Source organism: Danio rerio, chromosome 2 (assembly GCF_049306965.1).
Source record: "Danio rerio strain Tuebingen ecotype United States chromosome 2, GRCz12tu, whole genome shotgun sequence".
NCBI classification, from domain to species: Eukaryota; Metazoa; Chordata; class Actinopteri; order Cypriniformes; family Danionidae; genus Danio; species Danio rerio.
Genome location: NC_133177.1, coordinates 25,169,170 through 25,196,825, shown reverse-complemented (window position 1 = coordinate 25,196,825; position 27,656 = coordinate 25,169,170). Strand labels below are relative to the sequence as shown.

The 27,656-nt window shown below is 35.7% G+C and overlaps 1 protein-coding gene across 8 annotated transcripts in view; it reads right to left on the bottom strand.

Moving 5' to 3' along the window:
• tox (thymocyte selection-associated high mobility group box) overlaps nt 1-27,656 on the bottom strand; it is a 222,955-nt gene that overhangs the window by 138,680 nt on the left and 56,619 nt on the right. For 2 of the 8 annotated variants that reach the window (XM_073920257.1, XM_073920276.1), the window contains exon 1: nt 14,822-15,117. The exons of the other annotated variants lie outside the window; for them this stretch is intronic. The gene's annotated coding sequence lies outside the window, so the exon portion shown is untranslated. Of the gene's footprint in view, nt 1-14,821; nt 15,118-27,656 lie in introns of those variants that run through there. 8 annotated transcript variants of the gene reach the window in all.

Sequence of the window (27,656 nt, the reverse complement as noted above, 5' to 3'; positions counted from 1 at the left end):
CAAACACCACAAAATTCAGACCGTAGCTCATACGCCATACACGCTGAGTGAAATCATTGTACTACACACATGTAGACACAAATAAATGAACATGCTACACACACACACACACACACACACACACTCAACGCTTGAGCGCTCTAACACAATGACACAATGAGATTGATTCAGCCTCTTAAAGCGGGCACATCATCATTAAATTAAATAATGTCACAGGGACTCATGGAAAATAGATTCTCTCTGGCATCTTCTCTTCATCATTCACAGTCTCAGACCAAACACATTCCTGCTCTCTCCTCTTCTGCACACAGCTCTGTATAAATGTGAAAATTCATCCAGAAAAGGCCTTTTTCCTTTTCGGTGAGGAGATTTTAAAACAGATTTCAGCATTCTGTTATAACACGTGGTAACACATTGATTTGTGTCATCTCAAGATGAATGTATCCATTGTTATATAAGCTAAGATGTATTTTTGAAGGTTATATGGCTTGTGGGATGAGGGGAGGGTTTTATTGTTTAATTTGACAGGAAAAGTCTTGTGTTTAAACAGAGTTAGCCTCCACAAATGAGACCTAATAACTGTACACTCTTAGAAAAAAAAAGTACAATGTGGTACCAAAGAAGGTACAAACAAACCCTTGTCACTAGGGCATTACCTTTTTATGGAAAAGAATTTGACCTTAAGACCAAGAAACAGATTTGTACCTGTGCAGTTTGTACCTTTAAGGACATGATTTGTACCATGAGAAACCCAAATGTACCTTTGGTTTTTAAAACCTGCAGATACAATATTGTGCCTTCATCAAAGGTACAAATCTGATCCATGAAGGTACCACTACAGTGACAAGACACTTTGTACCTTAACAGTGTCAAATGAGTGCCTTCAAATACGATTTAAAGGCATTTTGCTACTGTATATCCAAAATGCGTAAATTTATTTTCTGTAAATATAAAACATCAAATACATTTTTAAACAATGTTTTTTTTTTTTAAAAAGGTTCATTTTTATGTATATACACCGTTTCATTTACAATAAAACATAAAATACCTCAACTTAAATAAAAAAAATCTCTTTTTACTAAACATTTCACAACAGTTTTCAAAAAAATGTTACAGCAGTAAATGTTTCTCCACTTTCACACAATACCTTTGTAATCTCTTAAAAAGTTCTTTTAATTTACTTAATTTTAAAATAGAAATAGAATTGTGCAAAAGTGTTGTTACGAGATATGCAAAATGTTTGATTCATTTTACAATACTAAAATGTTTGCAGGAACATTTTGCACATACAAGGTTTTTGCCAGCTCATGTGCGTAGTGAAAAGCAAATGCCAAAATGTGCAGATATCATTAATAAAACTGTATGTATCAGACAATGTTTACCAAATGTCTATTAAAAATGCCTCAAATGCTTAGTTTACTATAGTTTTATGCTTTACCAGTTGTTTTGTATTATAGAACTTAATAATGAATGTTTATGCATTTATTGAAACATATGCTTTTAAATTATGATTTATGTTTTAATATGGAAATTATTCATAAATCCACTTTGCCTTTCCAGTAATATTTATTTTCACAGATATTGTAATAAAGAATTTGTCCAACACTTAAGTACCCTTTTTATGAGAACAATTGTGTACCTTCATTTTAATTGTACCATAAAAGGTACAGAAAAGTATCAAGAAAGGTCTTTTCTGTACCATATAAGGTAAAACTTTTACAAAGGTAGAAAACTGCTTCTTAAGGAACATTATTTGTACCACCGTGTGCCTTTTTTTTCTGAGAGTGTAGTATAAAACTTCAACACTCATTAACTGTAATCTCAATTGATTGCACACGTTGCACAAATGTTTTGGCAATATACAAAATTACACTGTATAAGACAAAGTAATAAATTTTTATTTTAATGCCAAACATTATTAGAATAATAAATAAATATCATGTTCCATAAAGAGAGTGTGTAAACTTCCTACTTGTAAATATATCAAAATTACATTTTTGACAAATAATATTCATTCATTTATTTGTTTTACTTCAGCTTAGTCCCTTTATATATCAGGGGTCGCCACATCGGAATGAACCGCCAACTTATCCAACATATCTTTTACAGAGCAAATGCCCTTCCAGCTGCAACCCAGTACTGAAACATTCATATATTCTCACAGACTCATACGGTCAATTAAGTTTATTGAATTCACCTATAGCGTATGTCTTTGGACTATGGGAATGACCTAAGCACCGAGAGTAAACCCACGCAAACATGGGGAGAACATGCAAACTCCACACAGAAATGCCAACTAAACCAGCCAAGACTTGAACCAGCAATCTTCTTGCTGTGAGGTAACAGTGCTAACCACTGAGCCTCCATGTCACCTAATATGCATTGCTGAGAACTTAATTTGAAAGGTGATTTTGTCAGTGATTGATATTGTTTTAAAAACATCCAAATTTTGTCCTTTCCTAATGAACCTTTAACACATTTCTGAGTTTCTCAGCAGCAGAAGTTATTTTTACTTAAGTTTACTAACTTAGTTGCTAAGAACACTAAATTTAGCACAACCATTTTTTACAATCTTGTTTACATTATAATAAAAAACCTCAACCATAGTGTTATCAAAACATTCAGAAAAAGGAAAAATAGTGTGAGACTGATAATGGCAGCCAGAAAAGAAACTTTAATTTTGCTGATGTTGCATTGCAAACACCTTGATGCAAATTTGATCATGTCATTTAATAGAACATACATATATACATATAAATGTACAGATACTTATTTAAAAATATCTCAATATGAAAAGCTTCTAAGATGTCGATGACTGCTAAACGCGTCATAACACTTTTGTGAAAAAAACATAACATAACATAAACAAACTGTTTTCAATTTCAGATAATACATGAAGCTAAGAATCAATGAAAATTATGTGTGCTCCTGTGTTTCAAATGAAGTGCTGCCTTTTTAGTTAGTTAGTTAGTTAGTTAGTTAGTTAGTTAATTTTTTTTTAAAATGACCCTTACAGAAACTCACTGGCATTCGAGTGCACGACAGATGTCCAGTTTAATGAAAAGCAGGCATTCCTAAAGATAGATCGACTTGCGCAACAACAAAAAAGTAGCAGCTCATTAACAGTCATTGTAACAAGTTAAAACCAACAATATATTGTTTGAAATTACTATTTGTTTTAAATGTCGAAAAATGTAACTCTGTTAATCTTCAGAATTAAAAGCTGTCAGAGTAGAGGTCAAGGTCATATAACACAAATTTAAAAGAGGAAACAAACAAAAAAAAAACACAAATTACAAGTTATAATTGCTATTATTATTAAAGAGTATTCACACTGCCGATTATATATATATATATATATATATATATATATATATATATATAAATATATATATATATATATATATATATATATATATATATATATTTATTTATTTATTTATTTATTTATTTTTGAGAAGCAAATATAAATGAGACCTTATGCCATATATTCGATGTCCTGGCGGTATTTAACAGGGTTTGGTGGAAAAACAAGCTTAAATGTAAAATGTATGTATGACTGCTTTTTCATGCACTAGTTTGTGTTCATGGAACTCTATTAGCACTGCAGTTCACTCAAACAAGATTAATACCGTGAAACACAACTCATAAAAGAGTACTTGCAGTTCGCTTGCTAAATATCTCGGGTTGTCAGATGACAGTCAGAATGACAGTTGACAGATGAGCACTGTTGAAATGAATAGATCTATTTTCTTCAGAAAAGATTGTATTTTAAGTCAGATTTCTGTTTATCTTGATCTTTTGGTTGAGCTGGAGTGAACGTCCAGGTTAATAGTCTCATAAATGCGCAGTCATGCAAACAGTCAAGGTCAGATTTTGTTAAATAATACATTAAACTTCACTATGTTTTCCCACCAAACCCTAATGTATGCCAGAACATTCTGAAAATATGGCATGCATCACTGTGCATCATTCTGTGATTTGTTTTGCATGTTCTGCCATTAATTCTTCTTTTTATATGAAACATTAGAATATAGTAGTGTGAGAACAGGGTGACTAGGCGAGGCAGTGGCGCAGTAGGTTTTGCTGTCGCCTCACAGCAAGAAGGTCGCTGGTTTGAACCTCGGCTCAGTTGGCGTTTCTGTTTGGAGTTTGCATATTCTCCCTGCCTTCGCGTGGGTTTCCTCCGGGTGCTCCGGTTTCCCCCACAGTATAAAGACATGCGGTACAGGTGAATTGGTAGGCTAAATTGTCCGTAGTGTATGAGTGTGTGTGTGAATGTGTGTGTGGATGTTTCCCAGAGGTGGATTGCGGCTGGAAGGGCATCCGCTGCGTTTAAAAAAACCTTGCTGGATAAGCTGGCGGTTTATTCCGTTTTGGCGACCCTGGATTAATAAAGGGACTAAGCCTGATAAGAAAATGAATGAATGAACAGGGTGACTAAGTTTTCATTTTTATGTGAAACGCCCCTTTAAAAACCTACTTTTTAATTATCATTGGTTTACTTATTATTGTCACAAAAACCAGCAATCTAGTCTGTGCAGATTGCAAGCGAACTACACACATGCCACTGATAAGAACTACAAATCCCATCCCAAACACACCAGTTTCAGTTCTGTTCCTGATTGCACTCACACAACTGGAAGCTCATGATGAACAGATCAGATGGACCATTTAAACAGCACACATACACAGACTTTGCTGAGTCTTGTTCACCTCTAACTTTACGAAGCGTTATTCCATTCCACTCCATTGTCTTGCCGTGTTTCCTGACCCTTGCCTTGCTTATTGCTTTTATGTTGTCTGTTACTTGTACTGATCTCTTCGCCTGTGATCTCGACTGTTCTTTTGCATAACCTGTATGCTTCAGTTTGCTCCTTTTTGACCACTGCCTGCCTAAGCTGAAATTAAACTGCGTTTAATAATATCATTGGTTCCGACTACAATATTTTAAAGGTCCTGTAAAGTGCTTTGAAATGTGCATTTTAATTTGATGTTTGACATAATCTCAACCGTAACACGAAGAGAGGGTGGGACATGGTGAACTTCTCCACCTTTTTAAAAACAGTCAATACCATTTTGTTTTATCATAGCTTTGCCGGTAAGAGTGGTTGAGCTCAAGCGCATCAAATTAAAAGCAAATGAGAATTGTCTTGAAGGGGGCATGGCATGTCAAATACCAGAGAGCATTTGACTACTATTGGATGAGAAATTGTAGTATGAGGTAACGTAATTAAAATAGTTGATCCATTTAGGCGGAAGTGACAAACTACAAGCTTTATGTGCTTATATCAGTTTTATATCTTTTAAATGTGAATTGTTTTGGGGCAAATAAGCTTAAGAGATATCTTAAAAACTAAGAATACTGAATAATAATGAATAAATAAAAATAAATAAACGTTATTTTAATTTCATGGGACCTTTGAAAGAGTTGACATTTTACATTTTACAATTCCTATTGACAAACATGGAAAAATGGACAAAGGATTTTTTGAAAACCTTCTTCATGAGAGGTGATGTCAACAGATTATTTTTTTAACCAATAGATGTTGTCAGCTTAAGAAAGAAATGTTTAGTTTGAAATGTTTTGCCTGTACTGCATATGTTAGAGCTTGTGTCATTATTCACTGTTTATGTTTTACAGATATGTATATGAACAACACAGATGGCTCCAGTTAGAATTACCTTCAGCGTGAGATCATTCATACTACTACTACATACATGTTAGATGGCAGTCATCTGAGGTCATTTTGTTTTAGTATAGGGCAAATGTTATTAAAAAAGACCTACAATACAGTCTTCTAATCTCAACTCATCAGCAATATCTGCAATAGAACAAATAAAAGCATTTCCAAATAAGGTAAAATCCTTTTAGTAATTAGATCCAGCAAGCTTTGATAACGAATGATGTGACCATGGAGACGACAATTAAATAAATAAGTGTACTTGATTATGTTGCCATTCACACACATCCATCTGGTCATAAAATAACGCAATGACTGACAGAAAGCACCATTTTATGAAATCCAAATATGGGGTGAAATGGGGTATTTCAGTAGAATATTAATATTTGTAAGATTTGGGTTTTTGAGGTTAATTGTTGAAATCTCGTGTTTACAATACAGTTCATGTGTTAAATATAAGCTGATATACACTGAAAAAATGATTCATTCGATTTAATTTATTTTTAAGTTAAGTGGTTGCAAACAATTTATGTGGGCTGAATTTAAACAAACATACTAAATTCAGTAATGTTCAGCTTTATTTGTCTAAATGCAGCAACAATTTGCAATGAGCTAATTTTTCCCAGTGTATAGTAATTAATGGGTTTACTTTCTAGTACTTCCATAAAATAAATATTTTTGCATTTTATTAAAGCTTGTAGTTTATTTGAATAAAATCATCATTTAATTAGTATTCTTAGTAATGCTTGTATTAGAGGCATCTTTGATGAAAAATTAAATGTATAAATATTCCTACTCCCATGGTTTATATATAAACATCAGGGGCTTCCATCCTAGATATAAAGCTATATAACCACCTTTGAATAGATTGTCTTTATTAAACTACACTGGCTGATTGCAAAATGTATAACTAAATATGGGGTGTCATGGTCGGTGGCGCAGTGGGTAGCAAAGTAAAGTAATTCCAATCACAGTGCACAGAAATACAATTCAGAATGTGAAATATATGAAGAATTCAGATTCAAAAGCCGATAAATGCCACTTCCGCCAAAAATGAGATAATTGTATTGAGTGAATACTTTAGGCACGTGGAACACCATCAACAAATGGATTTGCTCCAAATCATCAAAATCTCAGCGTTAGCGCATTCAGAAATAACAGTTTATTGGCAAAAGCCGCTAAATGCTGCTTGCCTTTGACAGCAAAAGCTTCTATATCCCGAGAACCAATAAGAAGCACGAATCGAATCATATGTTTTCAAAGTGGCAGCGCGCTGATACACCGGCTTCTATGAAGAGACATATTGCGCTTTCGATTTCGTTTTTAAAAGACGGAGTTAAGACTGGATGAGCCTGTCCGACTGTCAGTGAATGGCAAATGAAAATGTTCCTTACCTCAAAACTCTGTGCATTATAAGAAAAAGAAAACACGATGTGCAGTCGGAAGTGTAACATGCATTCATAATGTTTGTTTGAATGAGTCCGATTTACTATACATTAAACTGCAACTCCATTTCTCGAAAGACAGAGTTAAGACGGTGTTATTTTATCCCACGTGGAAGCTATGAGGATTAACACTGGACCAAGACCTTAAGTATGGTGAAAATGAATGAATGGCAGCTTCTAAAAGTGTCTGAAATGACAACAGATTTTTAAAATTGAATTAATGTCAGTTTAAATGTTATTGATTAATGCACAACAGATTTCATTAATTTACTTTCCTTCTGCTTTTTTCCTGGTTTATCACAGTGGAATGAACTGCTACTTACTTGACAGATTTATATATTTTTAATTTTAGGTCTGTTTAATGTGTTTTATGTTTGGTAATTTCAAATGGCATCTTCATTTTCAACTAATTACACTGTTCTGTCCCAATAGGGGGATTTACCTGGTTTTTTAGTTTCCATTATGCTTTCCTTGTTTACTGTTGGTTAGGTTACCACTACTATAGTCAGAAACTTGATGGAAACACTCCTAATATGCATGTGTGATTTTTTTTCCATTTCTTGCAAACTTTGAAAAGATTTGCTTCGTGTTAAGATGGAAACCCAGCTAGCGGCAACAATGACAGAACACATATGTGTGTCTGTGTGTGTTTGTGCTGCAGAGCAATTCCATGCAAATGCCAACCTTGATATTGTAAAAAAATAAAAATTATCACCAAAAATTCACCAATTTACATTTTTCACCCCTTTCTAAGTTGTTTGTAGGCTTGTATTTTACAGTACCATAAATGTATCAAGATGTCTCTGTCAAGATTTTCAAACTTTTCTTATTTGATTTTCACATTTGTCACGTACGTGATGGAGAGATGTCATATTGATAAAGTGGATATTGTTGTTCCATATAGAGCCTACTCTTATCAATTTGATTGGTATTTTTTTTTTTGTATTGTGCAGTTAAGTTCACAGAATTTTGACAAAGTATGTTGCATAATGTAAATTTGCATACTGTGTATGGTCACATCCATAACGCATGCTAGTCCTCTTATTTAAAAAATAAAATCCGTTTCATTTAATAATTAATTTTCCCTTTGACGTAATACCTTTTTTTATCAGGGATCACCACAGCAGAATGAACCGCCATCCTTTCCAGCATATGTTTTATGCAGCAGATGCCCTTACAGCCGCAACCCAGCACCGGTAAACACCTATACACTCTCGCATTCACACACATACACTACGGTAGAGCTGTAATTGGGCCATAAAAATTAGGCCCGATGGGGCCTGAGCCCGACAGAATTCAGCCAGAGCCCAACAGGTACATTTTGATTGACAGCTTTATAAAGCCCGTACACGTTTATAGCCTGACATTATTTAAGTGTGCACATGCACAAAGCTCTTTTGCCTTTTTTTCAAGAGCAAGTCACTTATATGTTTAACAAAATTTATTCGTAACAAACATAGGCTATAGGCTACTTGGAAATTTTAACAAAGAAATAAAATAAGTCCTCTGTAACATCGTAACATTTCAGCACTCTAAATAGACCTGGGTACATACACTTAGCCTTTAAATTGGCCAACGCACCAATGAAAAGAAGAATTTCTAAACAAATTAAATAAAAATAAATGCAAAATTATGACGGGTATTTGGCAATAACGAAATTAAGATAAAGGCTGTGCAATATTTGTTTCGCCAATTCTCTTCACAACCTGGCATTAAGGCGACGGTGAAGCTGAATAATAAAATAATTGCCTAATGCCTACATTAGTCTATATACTCTGTCTACATAATGATCTTTAATTAATATTTATTTATACTTTAAAAACCCATTACTCACCAAGATATGGCTAATTCCTCCTTTTGTGGAGGAACATTAGCCTATTGAATGCACTGGCTTCAGCGCAGTCCTGCGCTCAGGATGGCGCATCCAGCAGCACCGAACCTTTCATTGCTGCTACAGGCCGAGATGCATAGTTCTGATCTGGCTATTATTGCAAATTTTGGGTAGGATTGTTTGTTCATCTTCTACCAGCCAGGAACATCCATTTAATTTTCCATGACAGCTGTTTCAATGTAGCGAGTGACCTCATCTTTTTACCTGTCAGCTTGTTGTTTAGCGTTCAACAGTAATACGCAGTGTATGAGTGACCGCCGAAATACCTTGGTGGCTAGAATGACCGTTCCTTCTGAACTGGTGACTGACTTGTCCGCAGTCAAAATTAGCTCTTTTGAACTTCTCCGTCATCATTTGTTTCACCTTTGCAGGGATGGATTTTAATGTTACAAACGTTCTGATTACTTTCTCGCGCTAATCGAAATGCATCACATGACTATTAATTTACCTGCGCAAGTCAAGCCCGGCCCGACCCCGTCTAAAATGATAGAAATCAAACCAGAACCCACCCGAACTCGTCGGGTCCCGCCAGGTCCCGTCGGGTTCGGGTAAAGATCTTCAGCTCTACACTACGGCCAATTTACTTTATTCAATTCACCTGTACCACTTTGGACAGCGGGGGAAACCAAAACACACAGAAGAAACCTATGCAAACACAGGGAGAACATGCAAACTCTACACAGAAACAGCAACTGACCCAGTCATGGCTGGAACCAGCGACCTTGCTGTGAGGTGACAGTGCTAACCATTGAGCCACAATGCCGCCTTAAATCTCGTTTACAGGTTGATATTTGTCTGATCACTTAACTCTGTGGTTAGCAGTTTTGGAAAATATAAACAGATGGTTCAATAAACTGTTAATATATACTGCACATTCTCTGTAAAACTGCACGTCACATCCAGAACACTGAATCTGCTAAGAAGCTAGTGAGCTTAATTGCTTTACCAACAGCATTCGCCATGTTCACTTGTTGGTTTGTATACAGCGCACAAAGTTTATGATCTTGCTCCAAGTCCTCTTTTCTTTTTTTTTTGTGTATCTCTATGTAAGAACTACAGCGCCACATACAGGTCTGGCTCCTATAATTTATGATTTAGTTAGTAGGGTAAGCTCTGGCTTTGTGTCAATGTAGCCTAAGTAAAAGTAACACGTAACATCTGTAACCAATACCTGGAGCCATCAAGCCATACAGCTCATTGACTTAATGACCTCTGAAGTTGAACTGGAGAATCTGTTGAATTTAGCCCAGGGCTCCAGAAGCCAATCTCTCGCCATAACAAGACCTGCCTGTAGGCCAAAGACAAGCTGGGTGGTCACGAATGATGCTGTTAAAAGTGACTAGAATATCTGGGTCACATGAGCTTTACTACTGTGGTCAGCTAGATGTGACATTTCTTGACTATGGAGAAAAATCCAGGTTCATGGACAATTGCAGTCAAAAAATGGACAATAAATGGAAAGTCCATTCATTAAAAATTCAAACAAATTTCAACTAAAATGTTAAACTTTCTATATGTTTCATTCATTTAGATCACAACCTGGCCCATATGAGGTCACAGAGGTTTGGACCTCTGTAAAACTTTCATGTTAAAAAAAACATTAAGTTCTGAGAATGAAAAATTATGTCTCTGAATAAATTCACATCCCTGACTCACAGCAGCTCTTATTTTGGTTGTTATTTTTTTCAGGTTGGATGGTTTTATTTGTGTGCTAACAATATCTGGCAACACTGAGAGGCTGTACAAAAGAAGAGGAGAGTAGACCACATTCAATAATACAAATGCAATGATATCTGTATTAAACTGTGTCAAATGCTTTCAATAACATAATAATCTTTGTGCAACACACCTGTAGAACAACAGAAATTAAAACACTGGCCAGGACATAGGCCATGCTGTTTCATTAAGTTAAGCTAACCATTTACAGTTGAAGTAACACTCTGCAAAGTATAAGTTACCACTCATCATTCATTTTCATATTCATTTTTAATTTCTCACTTGTTTTCATACCTTGGCTTTGGCCATGACCACAGAAGCATTTTGGGGTCCGAAATATAGAGTTTTGTTTTTTTAAAAGACCAAACATTTTGTGCAAGTTACTTATTGTATAATCGCACATTAGTTACATTTTAAAATCAAGTAAGCATCCTCTTAAATACTGCGTGCTGCATTGTACATGTTTTCATGAACTCACATTTGACCAGCATTACCAATCAAAATGCAGAATTATTCATTCATTCATTTTCTTTTCGGCTTAGTCCCTTTATTTAACTGGGGTGTTAACAGTGGAATGAACCGCCAACTTACCCAGCATATGTTTTAAGCATCAGAAATGCCCTTCCAGCTGCAACCCATCACTGGGAAATACCCATACACACTCATTCACAAACATACATTACAGATAATTTAGCTTATACTCAATTTAGCCCAATTCACCTATACCACATGTCTTTGGACTTGTGGGGGAAACATGGAGCACCCGGAGGAAACCCACATGATCATGTAAACTCCACACAGAAATGCCAACTGACCCAGCCGGGACTCAAACCAGCAATCTTCTTGTTATGAGCCGTTTGTGCTACCAATTCCGCCACTGTGCTGCCCAAAATGCAGAATTGTTACAGCACAATATGCAGACTTTTAGAGTTCTTACACATTTTGGAGTTGTTGTTTTTTACCCAGACATTTAAAATAACTTATTTTAGAGCAAAAATCACAATACCGTGATACCATATTTTTATCCAACGTTAACATACTGTCAGGATCTTATATTGGCCCATGCGTACTTACCCCTTTAGTTGGTTATTTTGCTTATTTTAAGGACAAAATCTAATTTTAAAGCTATTTTGACATATTCATTCATAAGTCATTTTCTTTTCAGCTTAGTCCCTTTATTAATCCGGGGTCACCACAGTGGAATGAACCGCCAACTTATCCAGCACGTTTCACGCAGCGGATGCCCTTGCAGCTGTAATCCATCTCTGAGAAACATCTATACACACACATTCACACACACACTCACACTCACATTTTACCTGTACTGCATGTCTTTGGACTGTGGGGGAAACCAGACCACCCGGAGGAAACCCACGCGAACGGCACTACCGTACTATGCCACTAAGTCGGCCTATTTTGACATGTTATTTCTTAAAACAAGACAATTTTTTTTTCTTTTCTAGAAAATCCTTGCTGACTTAGGAATATTTAGATATTTGAACTATACTTAAAAAATCATTTTGTTCTTGTTCAAACTATTTAAAATGAGTTGAATCAACACAATTATTTTTGGGACAACTTAATTGTTTTATGTTCAATCCACTTTGATCGTATCAAAAGGATTAAAGGTGCAGTAGGTGATCTGCTAAAATGCTAACCGCTTAGCATATTATCTTTGGACGGCAGGGAGGGACTGTGATTCAAAGCCACACCCCCTGAAATCACAGCAGACAGACAACCCACTAGTTCATGTCATTCGCCTGTTAGTTAGTGCCATTGATGCCAGGAATTACATTTATTACTTAGCCACACTTACATGCTATTTCAGAGCGAATATTCAGAGTAGCGGTCAACAGTATAGGAAGGCTGTCATTGTTCAAAATTGACTTACTGTGAATATAAAACCCACTTCAGCTCAATAAAGCAGTTAGGCAGAATAGCGCTATTTACTGATGTTTTGTTGTTTAACTAAATATAAATCTACATTATAGATGCTGTCAAAGGACCTTATGAAACTGAAAATAATCACATCAATCTTTCACCAGGAGATTGTAGTGGCTGAACAATATGGAAGCATATGAGTAGCATAATTCAATTCAAAATGTAATATGCAAAATGGCAATGCAATATGTTAAATGGCAATGTATTTCTGTATTTGAATTTGCATTTTCCAAGACATATGAGTAATGTTTGGTGCAGAATGAAAATGTAAATTAATTTACATTGTTTGCATTTCTCATTTCAAACACTGTTTTAATATGTAAATTGTATCCACATTTTAAAGCTTTATAAGTAGCAAAATTAAATTGAAAATGCTATACACAAACTTAATTTGATGTGAATAAAGTACAAGCAGAAACTGTAGCAAAATGATAATTTAAATGTTATTTGTCCTAAATGCATTTACGCTCGCGTCTAGGAAACGCAGGATTACATTTTCAGCATAACAGCATGGGATGTGTGTAGCAAAATTAATTTTGAAATGTAAAATGCAAAACGATAATGCAATATGTAAAAGGCAGTGTATTTCTGCATTTCAGTTAGCATTTTCCAAGACATATGTGCAATGTTTGCTGCAGAATGAAAATGAAAAATAAAAAAAACATAAAGCATTTTCATTTAACACATCGCGACGAATGAAAGCCAATTTGAAATTGAAAATGCATTCTGGCCTGGCCACGCCCACAGACGGCCACCGTTGCTGCAAGGCGGGTTTTAGGTTATGTCGTCACAGCTGCCGCGAGGACTATTAAGGACATTTGGCAACATAAACATGGCGAAGTCTGTTCCTCAGCGGCTTCGTGAAGCTGCACGAGCCCTCGAGCGTGAACTGGGAAATACTTTAGAAAAGCAATCACTTTCTAGCTCAGTAAAGTTGGCCTTAGGTTTGATATTCGCGCACGCAGTTTTAGGGATCATCTGCGATTTACATCAACAGAACCAAAACGCACAGTAACGCAAAGCAGAAAAAAATTGAGGAGATTCCAATAAATGGTTAGAGGCCAGACTGATTTAATACAGGTAGCAATGCTACTATACCTCTAACTATATGGTACATACAATGCAGAAATAGGCAATAGCTCTTGTCATAAGCATACAGTACACATCAGCTAAAGCCCCTTTAGGTTCTGTCGATGTAATTTGCAGATGATCCCTAAAACTGCGTGCGCGAATATCAAACCTTAAGCCAAGTTTACTGAGCTAGGAGGTGATTGGTTTTCTAAACTATTTCCCAGTTCAAGCTCGAGGGCTCGTGCAGCTTCACGAAGCTGCTGAGGAACAGACTTCGCCATGTTTATGCTGCCAAATGTCCTTAATAGTCCTCGCGGCAGTTGTGACGACATAACCTAAAACCCGCCTTGCAGCAACGGTGGCCGTCTGTGGGCGTGGCCAGGCCAGAATGCATTTTCAATTTCAAATTGGCTTTCATTCGTCGCGATGTGTTAAATGAAAATGCATTATGTTTTTTTTTCATTTTCATTTTCATTCTGCAGCAAACATTGCACATATGTCTTGGAAAATGCTAACTGAAATGCAGAAATACACTGCCTTTTACATACTGCATTATCGTTTTGCGTATTACATTTCAAAATTAATTTTGCTACACACATCCCATGCTGTTATGCTGAAAATGTAATCCTGCGTTTCCTAGACGCGAGCGTAAATGCATTTAGGATAAATAACATTTAAATTATCATTTTGCTACAGTTTCTGCTTGTACTTTACCACATCAAATTAAGTTTGTGTATAGCATTTTCAATTTAATTTTGCTACTTATAAAGCTTTAAAATGTGGATACAATTTACATATTAAAACAGTGTTTGAAATGAGAAATGCAAACAATGTAATTTAATTTACATTTTCATTCTGCACCAAACATTGCTCATATGTCTTGGAAAATGCAAATTCAAATACAGAAATACATTGCCATTTAACATATTGCATTGCCATTTTGCATATTACATTTTGAATTGAATTATGCTACTCGTATGCTTCCATAGAACAACACGTCTGTGCATATAAGGCATTCATAACAACACAATCTAACATAAGCTTAGCCTGACTAAGTTTTAAAACAACATTACCTGTCTAACAGTGATACTTCAGCCATGGTGTCTTCCTTCCTCCAGCGTGCTAAAGTAACTCCAATATTGATTCAGGTTTTTAAAAGTTTCAACACAGCATTTGATTTTTCCCGGTCCGTCTCGTGACCGCTTTAAAGGCGAATTATACTCGCGCCTGGCTTTACAGTAATCGGCCCGAGCTCGTCTGTCCTTCGGCGCCTCCGGCTCCGAGTCGGCATTGGCGAGCGGTCCGCAGCTCGCTCGCGCGCATGCGTTTGTGATGCACGCGGGCACGCGCTAATGGCGGATCTGCGTGAACAGATGCGCAGAAGTCCGAATCTACATATGCTGACAGTCTGACCTGCTTATCGGAATTATGGGAGATGTCGGACCGACTCTATTTAATTGGATGAACGTTTTTTAGTTTTATGCTTTACCCAGAATATAAAAATACATACAAACACATTTAGATCATTTACTGCAATCATTCATTACTATTGGACTGTGAAGGGACTTTCAACCAGCACAACAAAAAATGTTTCTGAAGACAATCACCTACTGCACATTTAAGTTAACTTAATCAATTTGTGTTGGGACAACATGAAAGAATTGTGTGCATTGTGTGCAACCCAGCATTTTTTCAGTGTAGAAACCAGACTAAAACTATATGTAAGGAAAACATTTTTTTAGCTCTTTTGAACTTCTTCGTCATCATTTGTTCCCCCCCACCCCCCACCCCCAATTCCACTGTTTATTCAAGTGCATGCAGTCCAGAGTTAGTTACAGACCCAGGGTTAAACCCCCAAGTAGACAAAGAACATTTATATCAAACGTTGTGCAAGCAACTTAACCTGATTCTAACCAGGTAAAATTGTTTTAGCTACTGTATGTTTGGTAAGCAAATTCTTACCAAAAATACAAAGCTTTTTCCTTCACTTTTCTAAAGCATGCCAGGCCAGTAGCTAGTTATGTCACTGTGTAAAAATACAGAATGCAGTAAAATTCAAGCTGGTTTCATATTTCTTGAGTCAGAATGGAGTGTGGAGAATGTTTGCAATATAGTTGTGTTTACAGGTATGTGACTGCTACAATGATCGTAAAAGCAAAAAACACTTATTGGATTTGTTTCAAAGAGTTCAAAAGAGTTTTGTTTGAGCCACTAAGTGGAAACTATGTGAAACCAAACAATAAGCTGAAACGAGATCGAGGCAAAGTGAGTTAAGATGAAAGATGCAATTATGCTTAAAACAAAAAAAAAGGCTCACTGATGCAGCGATAACACATAAAACAAACAGCGCGAAGACTAACGCAATAAAGCATAACAAGAAACAGGTGTGGCCAAAACCACAAATAATGGCAACATAACTAATTTCAGTTTAGATGAGCTTACTTTTGCCAGCACATGTTTTATTTTCCACTCACCAAAAGTATGTATATAATTATGAAGTAAAATCTCATATTTAAGTACATAGAATCATATTTCAGCAGACTAGCTACTCTGTTCTTAGTGGTTTCCAAGTCTTGGTGCTAAAACATTATCTTAGTTAAACTCTGAACCATGACTTATTTTAGTCGTACTGCACATAAGGTCTTCATTAAGATCGTTTCAGTTTCCTTCTTAAAGAACAAAGTTGAGAGTTTGAGAATTACATTCAGAGCACTACTGTAACTTTAATGAACTTTACGTTTTTTTTTCTTTTACAGCCAGATGACAGACTTTTGGTGGAGATTTTTGATAGTCTCTCAAATCCATTATAGAAATGCATGTCTCAACACTTTTTTTTCCCTTGTATTTTGTCATGAATGTTTAAAGAACTGAGCTTTATCATTCCTTGAGTGTAGAAAAAAACAATTGCCTCATGTCTGAGGAATGCACAAATGCACTCTGTGGCCCCATTGACAATGCAAAGAAAATATGCCATGAAAATTACATCAGCCGAAGCACTGCATTTTTTGCATTGCACATTGAATATAAAGACATAGGTGTTATTTTTTGGGGGCGTGTTGATAGTAGATACCGAAGAATCTCATTCTGATCTCCTAGTGTACAAATGGCACATTTGCATAAGAAAAAAGTCAACTTTTATCTGTGCACCTTCAAAACGTTACTCTGGTGTTGTGTGTAAAATCATTACTTGACTCAAAAATGGAAATGCATTTTCCATGCTAGTGTTCATGTGTCAGTCACATAACCCACTGAGATACAACTTTTGAAAGCAAAATTTCAATTTAAAAAGCACTCTGTCCACAAAAGCATATTAGAAAATAAACATTTTCTAAAAGTTGCTTGTCAACACTGAACAGTGCCAAAATCATCAGCGAATGTTATATTTACTAACATGAACAACTATAAACAATACAATTGTTACAGTATTTAATCATTTTTGCTAATGTTAGTTAATGAAAATAAAGTCATTTAATTGTTAATGTTAACTTACAGTGCTGTTAATACTTATTTCATGTTAGTAAATACATTAACTAACATTGTCTAGACAAAATGGATCATCATTTTAAAGTGTTAGCGGATGCTATTTTTTATAGCAATTCCTATACAGTTTCTTGGGAATTAGCAAACTATATCAGTGCTTAATGGTGTGTCCAGTTCACATTCATCACAATTACATGAATTGTCTTAAATGCAATTGCAAACAAAATCTGATGCAGGACAACAAATAGAGCTATCTTGACAAATGTCTATCATCTCCAAAGGAACGCAATATGACTGTACAAAATACTGTAGCACCTTTAGAAAGGTAATAGCATGTAAAAGTCAAATGACTAAAGAACTGTTTCTGATGTTCTGGAGCTCTTTTCAATTATACTTATTGTGGTGTTTACATGACACCATTTTCTTTTTAGAACATACAAGTGGTATGGTCATTTTGGGTGTCTGAAAATGCAAACCTTTGAAAACAGTTCTGTTATTGTTTCTAAAGCAGGGTTGCCTAAACCTTTTCTTATAAAAGGTCAGGGATTTCCTAATTTATTTCACTCATTCATTCATTTTCTTGTCGGCTTAGTCCCTTTATTAATCCGGGGTCGCCACAGCGGAATGAACCGTAAACTTATCCAGCAAGTTTTTACGCAGCGGATGCCCTTCCAGCCACAACCCATCTCTGGGAATCATCCACACACACATTCACACACACACACACACACTATGGACAATTTATCCTACCCAATTCACCTGTACCGCATGTCTTTAGACTGTGAGGGAAACCGGAGCACCCAGAGGAAACCCACGCGAAGGCAGGGAGAACATGCAAACTCCACTCAGAAACACCAACTGAGCCGAGGTTCAATCCAGTGACCCAGCGACCTTCTTGCTGTGAGGCGACAGCACTACCCACTGCCTCGCCCCTAATTTATTGTATAATATTTTAAAAAATAGTTAGAAAACATTGCTTTATATTAACGAATATGCTTTTACACATTTTATAATGAACTTATAAAAGTAAAAACAAAAACAATCTCATAAAAAATAGAATGTAGATACACTAATTTTAGCCGTGATTTGCTCGCCGATGTCTTCTGCAAAGTCTGCTATCCGTTAAGTGACAGTATTTACATGATCAAAATCAGATTCATTTACATTTAATTAAAACATTAAACAAAAGCAAATTGTCATGAATAAACTACAAAAGCCCCCCGAGATGAAGAAGGCATGAAGGCAGTGGTTTTTATATTTCTGTAGGTTAGAAAATTATATTTTTTGTGACATTTTAATCCTTTAACTCTTTTCCATATGTAAAAATATTTGCGTACTGCTGTACATCCTGTGTGTTTTAATCAATATTTAAGCGAGGTGCTGAACTTTAGACCAGCTTTGATCTGGTCTATTGTGCAGTCTATTAAAGTTCCTTAAAAATAGCAATGTGCCAGCAATGCGCCTCAACACGTCTCCTTTTTAGACCAGAACGCCTATGGCCGTACATATGAGTGCAAATGCATTTGCTATTTAAACAGCGTGGTGAAAAACCGTCAAAACGACTCTTGCGCCGAGCTGAAACTAGCAAACAAAAATTTCGTCACGACTTGCACTGCATTGCACCGGGTGTATGATAGGGCCTAATATCTGTCATAACAAATAAAATACTTCATAGTTAGATATGCAAATAAAAATTCTTAAAATTTTAAGAAGGAAATATACAGATTTATCATAAAACACCTCCATGAAAAAACATAATTATTTACAGTATTATACTAGGGTGTTTTTGAACCACACATTAGGAAATACTTTGATTAATATGTTGTGGTGATTCTGTAGTTGCTGTGGTAATACAATAACTATAATAATATAAACAACATTTTTTTAAATTAAGTATATTAAACAACAATGCACCACAGTTTACTGTAGTGAAAACTAACATATTCTACATTATTTATTACAATGATATTTAATATATAGTAGCAATAATGAAGAAAGTAATGCAAATATTATAATATATAAACAGTACAATACACTTAACTAGTATAGTTCAAAAACACAATAATATCTATTCTAAATGACTAATGAGTATTTAATAATAAGTATATTGTCATGCGAGTGTGGCTTAATTGCATGGTCACTTGGTAATGTACAAATCATGTTTTTTTTTTTTTACATATTACACAATGTATAATATGGACAATGTATTATTCCACTAAACTATACATGTAAAGTTTGCTCACTCCTGTCATAAACAAACCCTTAAAATGTCTCAGCGTGGAGTGGACAGGAGGTCAAAACATACAGAAAAAAAGCTTGTTTCTTTTTGAATGAACATATCTGTTATTAAAATCTCGCTGTTCCTCCCCAAAATGGTGGTTTGAAATGTGCCATATGGGCTACTTTATGGTGCCTGTTATGTTTTTAATTGCCGCATAGCAGCATATGTCCAATGCTCACGTGCTCGTTGAATTATACATTCACAAAATTCAAACCCAACCCAATCTGTAGACATTTTGAGATAGACGTCTTTCACATTGGCCTGCTTCTAAAACAAAACGAATATATAGACAAAAATGACAGTATGATACCGTCATGACACTGAAAGGAGCATCTGCTCTTTTATACCTCAGCTCTCGCACTTCACACAACAAGTGCATATCTAATTACTGTACGACTCGCAAAGTTCCAGAAGCACACTTACAAATAACTAATTCTAGCACGCATCCACTACATAACCCTATTTCAAGCTGATCAGATTTTCATTATGGAGAGGAATGGAGTTTTATTGGTGAAGAATAACCGGCTGCTGAATTATTGTCAGAGTAATTGGGTGTCACACTTTTAACATTGTTGGTGAACAAATAGTGGCAACTCATTCTGCGACTGTTATTTTCATTTCTGCCCAAAAGCCCAATCTCGCTGACATTTATGTGTGACCTGGATGCTAATAGACAGCAAAATTGTTTACCCAGGATGCAACTGGAAAATGTGTTTGAGAAAGATGAATCCATTGATGTTTGTTTTATACCCAAAGAGTATGTAAACAGAAAATGTGGCATGTTATTAAGCAGGAGAACTTGGTTATTTCCTTTGCAACAACATCTCATAAACTATTCTGACAGACTAATAAACTATATGAAGCTGCTGCGGAGAAGAAAAAAAAAGAGGGGAAAAAAACAGCACAGGCTTTGAATCTTACAGCCATACAAAGGGGAGAACGCAAAAGAAAACATCAATCATGGGGATTATTATTTCAGTTGCCATGGAAACATCCCTCCAAACCCAATATCTCCATGTCTCTGCTGCTTATTATCATCTGGTTTGATTGTACATCATTGAAACTATAGTGATTACACTCTTAGGATGAAAAAATGCGCGCTGTCATGGCAGCACAGTACAGTGTTCTTAATCATTTCACCTCCTCAATCTGAAATGTAATAGGCTGTCAGCAGTAATGGTTTGTGAAGGATGCTTCTGTGAAATGGTTATCTTCTTAACTATCTTGCAAAATTATTCCTCCTGTCCTGGAGACGGCAAAGACACTACAGGGCAGCTTTTGTATCTGCCGTGCCTCTCCATATCTCAGACTATTCATTTTATTGCTAATAGTTCTTTATGTTCCAGGAAATAAACTAGATGGTTTTATGTTTTACTTCTAACATAAGCAGGGATTTTATTCTCCTAAATTATAATATTAACGCAAAAACATTTCTTAACTGTTTTAATATTTTAGATTTCTGGGGCATTTTATGTTTTATGTATTTCAATTCAATTTATATATATTTCTATAGCACTTTTACAATGTAGATTGTGTCGAAGCCGCTTAACATAGAAGTTCTAAAAATTTCAGAGTTGAAGTTCAGTTTAGTTCAGTTTAGTGTGGTTTAAATTTCACTTTTAAGAGTAATTCCATCGATGCGCAGCTCCACAAGACCCAAACCAAGCAAGCCAGTGGCGACAGTGGCAAGGAAAAGAACTTTACCAACTGAAGTATGCGTAACGAACACAAATCACACAATGAAAAGAAAAAAACTAGTAAGAACAGTAGGGAGAGCAGGGAGAGCAGGGACAAAAGTAACAAATCGATTTTCTCGAAGCCCAAACAATATTTATTTTCCAGGCTATAACAGCACATTCAGCATGCAACTCTTGATGGAGCTGCCAAATATCAGCTGATTTCGAGACCGTGTCTCGCAGTTAGCTCCAAATTTCAGTCAAAAAGTAAATTATTGCAGTTCTTTCTTTCTTAATAGAAGTTGTGTTTCACTTTTCATCAGTGATGGAAAAAGTACTGAAAGATCATACTCAAGTAAAAGTATCATTACTTGCCCAAAAAATGTAGTGCAAGTCGTGTTTGGTGTGATGTGTTGCTATTTTCAGACCAAAGCAACCCTAGTTTTTCCATTTTGTGCCACATTGTTTAAATAATGTGCCATTTTGTGGACTCATTGGAGTGCTGGTCTAGAAAAGAGGTGTGATAAGGCGCATTGTTGGTGCGTTGCTATATTGATGAGCTAAAATAGACTGTGTAGAGTTAGTTGTGCGCCTTGAACACTTACACATTGCTTAATACACACAGGATACAGAAATACACTAATATCTTTACATATGAAAAAAAATAAAGGATTAAACTTTTACAAAAATGATTATTGACTGCATAAATATAAAAAACATTGTCCCCATACCTTCCTCATCTTTTAAGGAAGGCATGGGGGTTGCATGAGTTTTTTCATGCAACTTGCTTTTGTAAAATGTTATTATCAATGGTATTATTTGCATAATTATATTAGTCTTATTAAAAACAAGCTTAAATGTGTCCTGTCCAAAATGATTAAAAACAGGATGATATGCTAACTCAGTTGATGTGACAAGAATATCTTTATAAGTAAAATACAATAATCAACATTGCATAAATAAACAAAATTATGTTAGCTTAACAAAAAATTGTTACTGAGAAAAATAAAAAAACAGTTGTTGAGACAACTCAAAGTTTGAAGTGAAGTTATATTGTAGTTGTTCTACATTCATACAAAATAACACCTGATTTTGATAGAGCACTGTTATGAGTTAGCAACAACAGCAATAATGTATCTCTGCTAAAAACATTATCTTTTAAATTTAGGTTTTTATGAAAAATGGTACTTTCGTCCCCAATCTCCCCTAACATTTTACCAGTAAAACTACTCACACATTACAAAAAGAACAACACATAAAAATAACTGAACTGATACTGTATCTTTCAACTATTTAACCCTTTTCATAAATACTATAAACATATTATAAACAGCCTTGTCATTTTTTGAGATTTATTTAAAAAATGTTGTGCTGTTGTGAATTTCAAGCAATAAAGAATGACACTAGCAATGTCAAGAATAAAAGTTCATAATCTTCCAGCAAAATGACCATACTTGAACCAATAAAAACCCACACCCTTGATGCTTTTTATAAATGTAAATAATCTCAGAGGTTATTGCAAAATCTGATACACAAGCTTAAGATGTATCATTGTTTAATTTGAGCTTGTGGGGCAGTCAATAAGCATGAAACTGCACCCCTAGAACATCATAAACATAACAAATATTGATATATTTAAATATTATTTCAGAGCATCAAAAACTACAGACATGTTCATGACCCTAAATGAAAAAGAGTCATAAATGTATTTTACTGAGTCAAACTGAGCAGCAACATAAGGGTTTGAATGTGTACTCATATTAAATAATAACATCCAGAATAGCAAAATAAGGTCGCAGTGGGTAGAGATCACTGCCAAGAAGGTTCAAAGACATGCGCTAAAGGTGAATTTGGTAAGCTTAATTGTCCGTAGTGTATGTGTGAATGAGAGTGTATTGGTAGCTCCCAGTGATGGGTTGCAGCTGGAAGGGCATCCACTGTGTAAAATATATAATGGATAAGTTGGCGGGCGGTTCATTCAACTGTGGTGACCCTGATTAATAAAGGGACTAAGCCGAAAACAAAATGAAGGAATAAATAACAAAATAAATATCCACACCAAGTCCAATACAAGTTGGCATGAACATAAAAAAGATATTGTGTACATTAGTAATATGAGCTCTACTGTACTTGAACATGTGTTTTTTGAAGCCATTTATATTTTATATGGACAATTAAAAAATGAACACAAGGTTTCAAAGCAGTTCATAATTGGAAACAATTAGGTTAAACAATTAGGTTCAAAAAGGGTCTTATTCTGTGTGCTTTTTCCAAAGTAAAAATGTAATTAGCACAGACTGATAAAGCTGTCCGCCATCACTTGCATAAATGCATGAATGTAAATGAAAACAGCATTAGAGGCTAGATAAGCAATTAACATGAGAAAACACATATATTTTTGATGGTCCAATATCCATGTTTATCTATTAATCCTTAATTAAACTTAAAGGTAATCCACATGACCCCAGTCAGAAAAGAAGAAACCTCTTAAACAATAACGAACAAAAATTAAAGTCCTTTACATTTCAAATAGGAGCAAGTGGCAACCTCCCGCTCTCCCTCTTGAAGCAAATACGGAAGTAACTGAAACTGCAATTCATTGAAGTTCCACTAGTTCTGGCTCCACAATAGAGCACATTTCTATTGAGCCCACTGTTAAAATGGCCAACTTTACAGCAGAAAAAAAAGGTGTTTACAGGCTGGTACAAAGAACGATTTTGGGTTTTATAGCTAATATTACCCTTCATGACAACTGTAAGGGGGGTGCATTTTTTTTATAACTTATCTGTTTTGTTTATATTAGGTTATATTAAATCTGCATAATTAAGGGTGTGGCCAGTTTAGTGATAGCTACGTCACGTTGGTCGCCGTCACTTCACCTCTCAGCTGATTCCAGCCGATTAGCCGCTGAACTCGGCATAAACATCATATTTTAGTTTTGTTTTATGTGGCTTTACACAGTCAGTTGCCTTTTGGAATTATTTCTTACAATTAGCAGATGATATGACAAACTGTGTGCACTATATTGTGCTCACAAACCATTCACGGGCCTCCATTTCCCCGGTGAGTGAAATAATACATACTTATACCATCTCTATAAATGTATTTGTTTTACTTAAGATCGTTTATCATTTATAATTTTCTTTAGAACTGTGATGCACTCCAGAATCTGACAGATTTATTAGTTGTAGGCTATTAAACAGTCATCTGAAACATTGTCATACAGTGTTATGCCTGGATTTCATAAATAGCCTTGCATTTACTAACACAGACTATTAAAGTGTTTAAAAATTATTTGCTTTTTTCTCCTGTAGAAAAATGCCATGAGAACGATTTTTAGTGGCTAAATGTTTTACAGCAGTGTTTTAAAAGACTAAACACTTTATTTATATAGTATATAGTCAGGCACATGTGGTCGGAACACAAACGAATCACAGGTAATGAAGTATTAAGCATTTCTCCCAAAGAAAAGCCTGTCTAAGCAAAATGCTAGCAGGCGTCTGTGGCTCGGCTCAAGCTCTGCCTCTTTGCCCTTGTTTGATATCCCCTGGTCTGTGCGATGATGCACACACAAAATAGTTGGCTACGCCCACTTGTAGCTCCTTATGCATTCTTCAAAAACCTATGGGTGACATCATGGATACTACGTCTATATCTTTTACAGTCCATGGACACGAGTTGAGTATTTGTGGTGTAACTTTTAGAGAAATAGTCCTTGATGTTAAAATAAATGACTATTGAAGCTGTGCAGGTAAACTGGTGTACTGTATTATAGCCACATAGCAAAATTTCTCTGGTCCACACAATCAGCTTTAGCTTGGCCAACATGCTGCAGTAAACTATGGTACATGATTGGACCAAGTCTGGCTTCCACACAAGGACCAAACATAAACCATATCATGGACCAAGTCTCAGCCAAGTTAATAACCCATAACAGGGCATGAACTAAGCCAGATATGTTGGTGTCACAACTGCAATGATTTTGATAAACCCATAAAGTATTTTGCTTTATGCCTGTGCTTTTGCTTGAAGCAACCTGATTGGTAGAGTTTTTTCTGTACTCCAAAATGAATGATTAATGTATTTAAAAAGTGGATCAAAACATGGCCCACATATAGAATTTTAACATCTGGTCCAAAAACTATATTTCATATCTGGCCCAAGTCTTGTGTGCCACCTTAGACAGTGCCACCTCTGCCAAACTCGGGCCATGTTTGGCCCACATGCTGTATACCAGTGATGGACTAAAGCCTGCTGTGCCAGCTTTAAGCCAAATCTAGGCCAGAATTCTTTGCTACCTAGTAGTAGTTACTATCATGTATTTTAGCACTGTAAAACTGACTAACATCACAACATTCAGGACTAGAACTTTCCATTTATTTGAAAAAAGCAACATAAAGTGGGCCGAAACTAAACTTTAACAAATGTCAACGCATGCAAGAAACTGCAGTCATACAGTCGCTGGTAACAGAACAACTGGACATTAATAGCCAATATGATGAATTGCAGTCGAGGTGTGCTGAGAACTATTTTCTCATCAATAGGGCAGCCACATGCTCTCGCTTTTATTGACCATCTAAACAAACACACAAGTTCATGTGATGCACTTTGTTTTTATTGCGAGAGGTCGATATTTATTTATATTTCTCATAACAAAAAGAGGCAATTCTGCTTGTATAAATTGTCTAGCTCCGGGCTCCTGCATCGGTTCTGTTGTGATGAATCTACTACAGAAGAGAAGAGAAGAGAAGAGAAGAGAAGAGAAGAGAAGAGAAGAGAAGAGAAGAGAAGAGAAGAGAAGAGAAGAGAAGAGAAGAGAAGAGAAGAGACATCAGGAGTAGTGTTTTAAATAATGAAAGAGCTCCACCACAAACCTGTGCATTAGAAATAAATCATTAACACTCAAATTACCATATTGCTATTTTTGGAGAAGTGTAAAAACAGAAATGCAAGACATTTACAATTTTTAATAAGTTCAGGAACTATATTTTACATCATTAACAGATCTAGTGAGAAATGTTTCCCTCGGGATACACAGGAGATTTTGTATTTACTTTGTGACATGAATTAGAAATGAGTTCACAATAAAATATATCTCTCTGAAGCTTTTTTTCTCCCTCCCTGTAACATTATGAGTCCAACCAACAGATGTGCTTTGTTACCTTGTTGCTAGTGTGGCGACAAATACTACATTTTGTTTAAACTGGCTTTAATGTTGTTTAAAAAAAGTCTATATATGCTGGAAGTAGTAGATGATCTGGGTATTTCTTCCCAGCAAGCTTTTCTTTCAGTGTGTGTAAACGTCTTGGCTAAAGCTAAGCTAAATTAGGGCTGTCAGTGAAAATATAATAGATGGCTAACAACAGTCCAAATATAGACTAGTCATCAAATAAACAGGAATTAATGACTATACATGTGAAGAGTTCAGATGAGAAATCTTCGTAGTGTTGTCTAAAATGTCTTCTAAAATTAGCATTTTTTTTCAGCCCCCAATGTTTATGTTGAGCTGTTTCACTTTAGAGGCAATAAAAATAACATACTAATTGCCATAAAGTGAAATTACTGAACTTACACAAAGGGGAAAAATGCTTATCTCTACATCTGATGAATAGTCTATTTTTGGACTATTGTTAGATGTTCATCCAATTTTGAATGCCCGAAATTACACGTTGTTGTAGCCAAGCTGTTTATGCTAAGCTGCTTTAGCACAATCTACATTGCAAAAGCACTCTAGAAATAAAGATGAATTGAACTGAATGTCTATGTTCATGTCTATTAAAAACCAATTGCTTGGAGAGTTGTGAACTGTTTTAAGAATTCAAGCATACAGCTAGTACTTGTATATGATTTTCCAGTGTTGGGTTGCAGCTGGACGGGCATCTGCTGCGTAAAAACATGTGCTGGATAAGTTTGTGGTTTATTCCGCTCTGGCGACCCCTGATTAATAAAGGGAATAAGCCACAAAGAAAATAAATGAATAAATGAACTAGTTACAATTCTTAGTTCATAACACTCTTTTTGCTTTTACAGTATGAGAGTTAACCTATTCGGACACGAGAACTCACATAGTGAGGATCTAAACGGTTTGTTGTGATTATCCTCAGCACTATTTAAACGAGATTATTTTGGAGCACGGGGTGGTGCGATGGCACAGTGGGTAGAGATGTTGCCTCACAGCAACAAGGTCGCTGGTTCGAGCCTCGGGTGGGTCAGTTTGCATTTCCGTGTGGAGTTTGCATGTTCTCCCCATGTTCTCTAGGGTTTTCTCCGGGTGCTTCAGGCCCCGTTTACACTAATGCGTTTTAGTTTGAAAACGCATAAGTTTTGCTACGGTTACGCCATCCGTCCACACTACGCCGGAGTTCTCGAGCGCCGAAAACGGAGCGTTTTGAAAACGCTGGAGAGGCCGTTTTCATTCTAAAACGCTGCTGCTCCGTCTCAGTGTGGATGGGGAAAGACGGAGACATCTGA